Consider the following 5,439-nt stretch of genomic DNA (forward strand, 5'->3'; position numbering starts at 1 on the left):
GCCGCCGGCCGCCCGCTGCCGTCCTGCGCCGTGCCGTCCGGCACCCGGGCTCCGCCAGGCTGGCCCGGCCCGCGCCGCCGAGTCCCCGAGTCCCCGTCGCACACACAGGGGCTCATTCTTCCCGGCTCCGCGCAACCATATGGCAAATCCGCGTCGACACAGCAGCCCCCGCTCATTCAGGCGCAGAATGTCCCGCAACAGAGAACAATCACAACTCTGTTCGTGTCTATTATGGATGCGAACGGGGCGAGAAAAAAAAATCATTTAACTCCAAGAGATGGCCAGCTAATTACCAACCATATGTGAGCCCGGATTCAAAGCCGTGCCGAGGAGGAGTTCATTCTGAGTCCGGGCGACTTTATTAGGTATAGAGCACAGATGTCCCGACGGCCCACGCATCACAGAAAATCGTGTCAGAGAGTTCTTGAAACGAGGGGAGAGGTCTTTAAACATTAAAGACCCAGCCCGCTGATGGACTGGGCTGGGGTCCTCTGGGATCCCCAGACCGAGGAGCAGGGCTTAGCCACCGCGTGCGACTGCCAGAGTCAAGGCCTGGCTGTGGCTGGCCCAGGGAGGGGGTCCCCTCTGGGTGCCTCCCCGTCCCTTTCTCTTGGACGGAGACCCAGGCGACTCAGGTGCTGTGGGGGTCCCAGGGAGAAACAAAGAGCCTCCTCCCGCCTGCGCAGTGATGGTTCCTCATGCTCCGTGACACCTCCGAAGACTGGGGGATGGCTCTGTTGGGGCTCGGAGTCTCCTGTTTGCCCCTAAGGAAAGAGCTGAGGAGGAAGCTGCCTTGGGAGTGTCCGGTTACACTGGCCAAGCAGCAGCCTGGCCCCTGCATACAATGGGTCTTCCCTTGGAGTTCAGGGAATGAGTGAAGCCGTGGATGAAGGAGTGAGCCCGTGTGGCAGCCAGGACGCTGGCAGTCCCTGGGGGGCTGGTGGGAGTGGGGACAATAGCGGAAGCAAAACACTCCTGATTTCTTTACCAAGAAAATAGCCTCTGGCCATGCGCCTCGGATTCTGTGAGGAGGGGAAGAGGAGAAAGCTCCTTAGAGAGAGAGAAAAAATCTCTCTCTGTTTTCCATGCAATGCAATTATGTCCCAGCTTTCCCTCCTTGTTATTCTTTTAAGCCAAATGTCTGAATAAAAGGATTATTCCCCCCCCTCCCCACCAGGACTGACTGTGCTGCTGTTAGCAGGCGGGGGCCACTAACACTAGCTAGATTAACTGTGGCCCACGGCTTCCGCATTTCTTCTATGAAAATAAGTGAGGTCAGCAGCCATTCAATTGTCACAGCATATATATTTGAAAATTTAAATATTTGAATCAAAGGAAAAAGGGGGATTTGCATTTCTGCTCAACGCGACAAGCCCGTTCCGCAAACCCGCACAATGGCCACGTTTCAATCGGATGAATTGTCCCCTCGCAGGAGGATTCTGCAGGAGAAGCGGCCACTGCTTTCCCTTTTGTTTCTTGTGCTTTGTTTTGTGTTGTGTTTTTCTTTCCTCTTACCCGCTCCAATCCAGAAGGGTGTTTTCTGAAACTTGGGGACTGACTTTGGTTTTGAGGACATAAAGAAACATGGAAAACCTCCCAGGACACATTCACATTGGAGGCCTCTCTGGCACAAAAGCGAAATTTAATTGAACATGTGCGGGTGAAAAAACAGATACGGGGGACTCCCGATGCCACTTAGACCAGGCTAATCAGCTGACTCCAGCTGGTCTGGCCCCGGCTGTTAATGAAGCCCCTGGTGCGCAGGGGGGAGGCCCAGGACTCCTCTCCAGAAGCCCTGGGCAGCCCTGGTCGGGTGGGGTCTTGAATGGGTCTGGATTCTCCAGGGCATCAAATCTCCCCAGCCCCCAAGTCAGTCCTGACTTAGCATTTAAGGGTTTGCGGACAGAGAGTCTGCGTGGGACTCTTTTGCTCTAGCCTGGGAAGACACATGTTCATGGTGGGTCCCTAGGTTTTGGTACTGAAGGACACCATCTGAGAGCAGGCTTCAGGTCCTGTTGGCGGGGGGGGGGGGGGGGGCTGGGGGTCGTGTAGACCTGGAGTTCCTGGGCGTGGTGTCTCCATCCTCCCTGGCTGTCTGGGCCTGGACAGGCACTTTCCCCTCTGGGGGGCTAGAGTGGGGTGGGGGCTGAGGCCACCACCACAAAGCTTTGAGTGGGGCTTACAGAGACTCCTGGGGGCTGGGAGTGCAGGACTGAGGGGTCGCCCGCAGGCTGGCCCCTCCCGCAGCTCAGTTGGAGTCTTCTCCCTGCGTCTTCACATGGCCCTCTGTGTGTCTGTGTCCTCATCTCCTCCTCTTACAAGGACACCAGTCATATTGAATTAGGGCCCACCCACCCTAATGACCCTGGTTCTCCGGAGCCTGACCCCTCCCCTTCAGGTGTGATATTCTCAAAGATGAGCATCGGGAGCAGAGGCGCCGTCCAGGCACCAAGCGTAGGTGGCACTGTCTCAGGCTAGGGAAGGGCCACGGCACACCTGAAGCAAGTCCCCACTGGGAGCTACACGCCACTGTGCTGTGCCAAGCCCCTGCCTGGAGGGTCTGTCCCTGGCTTTGGTGCCTGCCTCTGGCTTTCCTTTTCTTCCCCCATTTCTGGTTTCTTCTCTTCCCCAAATCTGTTCCCTTACCCCAACAAATTCCTAAATCCAAACAAAGGCCCAGCAGGGGCTGAAAAGGGAGGTATCTGCCCCGCCAAGCAGGATGGCCTGACCTCAGCCCTGATGTGTACCCTTGCATTAGCCACCCTGCTGCTGTGTGACCAGGTGGGTAGGCTGACCTCTCTGAGCCTTGGCCTGCCTGCTTCCTGGTGAGCAAAATGCTGACCTGTCTCAGGCAGAGCGAGAAGGAGCTAATGAAAATGACTGAAAAAACACTCCAGGCATTTAAAAAATGTCACGTAATTGCAAAATAATAACGATAACAACAATATACTTAGGAATTTTGCTGGAACTGAGAGCAGGCCCGAGTGGAATTTGGCACTAAGTGGGTCTGCCCTGGCCTCAGTCCAAGGGGGTTTAGTTACTGAGGCGCCCCCAGGACTCCATTCTGAGGCAGCCCTCTCCTAAGGTGGTCCTGCCCCCAGACTCTGGTGCTGGGCTGGGGCAGGGGCTGGGCTGGGGTGACCCCGTCGGCTGGGGGCCAGCTTGGGGCATTGTTGCTACAACCCCAGGTCACATGGCTGGCAAGCCAACAGTGTTTTTTATTTTTTTTAATCCCGCAAGTGAAAATAGCCTTATATCTCCCCCAATTGTAGAAATATCATGTGCTTGCTGTAAAAAGAAAAAAAAATGCAAACGATACAGAAACGTACGAAAAAGAAAGTAAAGTTCCCCCCAGACAGATGACCGTGGAAGGCAGTCTGGGGGCTCCACTTTACGTCAGTGGGACCCACATTACTTTTTAGGTAAGAAGTACACATTTGAAAGCATTAGAATACACACATCCACGTGCTCCGTGGCTTCTAATGGGTTACAGCCCAATAAACCCACTCGGTCCAGCGAGGCCCCCAAATACCAGAGCTTCACCTTGCTGGCCATGACCCTGAGATCCCATCAGTCTACAGCTGGGCGAAATCACCTAACGCAGTGTCAAATCACTCACAAGATCTGTTGTGTGCTGTATTCAAGGTGAAGAGCAGAATGGGTGTAAGGTCCAAATTGAAATCCAAAGTTTGGTTTCTACTGCGTGGGTATCAGTTTCACACCATTGTAAAGTTGAAAAATCATCAGTGAGCCATGGTACGTCAGGCCACGGTAAGTCAGGCCATGGTAACTCAGGCCATGGTAAGTCAGGCCCTGGTAAGTGACACCATGGTAACTCAGGCCATGGTGAGTTGCCCATGGTAATTTGGGGACTGGCTGTATATTGTTTTCATTGAAAAATGTTTAACCAATATGAGAGGGTTAAGAGAGGGTTAAGAGACAAGAGTGTGGTGAACACAGAAACAGTGAAAGACAGTTGGGTACAACTGGCAGCTGATGACCTCACCAGCACTGGAGAAGATGCTGTGTCTTGCTTCATGTTGGAAAAGGGTCCAGCTCTTCGAGACTGCAGAATTTGGATGTGCTGAGCAGGAGTGGCAGCAGAAAGGAGGAAGTCACAGATACTCTCAGGAGATCACACTGTGCGTGGTGAATGTAACCAAAGCAGGGGACCCCGCGAGGCCCAGCCCAGGCAGCAGGGTGCAGACCACTGTGAGTGAGTAGTCTCCCTGGAGGAGGATGGAGACCCGGGCTAATGCAGGACCTGCAGGGTTTAGGACCAATGCATGCTGGTCTCACATGGGTGAAAAAATCCCATTTGAACCGTTTCCTGGAAAGAAAAGCAAGGGAGGGGGCGCCTGTTATTTCCGCATCGATAGGAAACAGTTTCCATCCTGTGACCATGGAAACTTACATGGTACGTCCTGGCTCTGCTGCCCCATGCCACAGAGCAGAGCTGTTGGCACTGGTCAGGGCGGTGCCCTGCCCTCCTGGCACACAGGGTGGGCACTGAGGATTGTGCCCTGGGCTGTGGGCAGGCCTGGTGCTAGGCACCCAGAGAGGAAGGAGGACAGGGATGTCCCTCCAGGAACATCTGCTTTCAGACAGAAGCTAGGTGAGGGAGGTGTGGCCCAGGGCAAAGCAAGGGGCTCCTGGGCTGCCCAGGGAGAGGGGTGTGGGTGGAGAGGAGTCCACAGGGGAGGTGCTGCCGTGGACCAGGGCTGGAGGGCCACACTGAGGCCTTGGGGTGGGATGGTGGCAGGTGGACCAGATTCACCACTGGACTGACTTCAGACCCTGTGGGCGCCAGTTGGTGGGCCTGCCTGTGACGGCCTGTCCGCTTTGCCAGAGTGAATCTAGGGGACAGATGATCCTTTTTAAAAGGTCTCTGGCTGAACTGCGTGTTGGGCATCTTCACTCCCCAGAAAACGGCCCTGTGACTTTCACAGCTGGTGGTGGGGCAGGTGTGGGTTTTCTGTCTGTGGTCGGCATTTTGCTGTAGACGGGGAAATCACGGAGGGACCGGCCCAATCTCTCGTCGTTGCTCCGCATTCATTCTGTCCAAAGGCCCCGGCCCTGCTCCCACCCTGCAGGCTGAGGGGTCAGGCGGCGGGTTCTGGGCACAGGCCCCGCGGGCACCGCGAGGATCTTCCCTTGGCCTTTGGAGCCGGAGGCCTGGGCCCTGCTGGGGCTGGGCTGGAGGCCGTCTGACCCCCGAGATCGTGCGGCCCGGCCCAGCCTGGGAATGTTTTTGCCTTGAAAGGCGGAAGGTGACGGGGCGGGGCGGCGCGGGCGCCTCATTACGGTTGATTGAAACGTCCAGGACCCTGGGCTCGGGTTAGAGACCCACGTCTGCGGGGCCGCCGGCCGGCCAGGGGCCGAGGGGCGCAGGGGTGGGGTCTCGGGCACCCCGCTGCCCGCCCCAGCCTCCCGGGCTGC

Source organism: Marmota marmota, unplaced genomic scaffold, assembly GCF_001458135.2.
Source record: "Marmota marmota marmota unplaced genomic scaffold, marMar, whole genome shotgun sequence".
Taxonomy (NCBI): domain Eukaryota; kingdom Metazoa; phylum Chordata; class Mammalia; order Rodentia; family Sciuridae; genus Marmota; species Marmota marmota.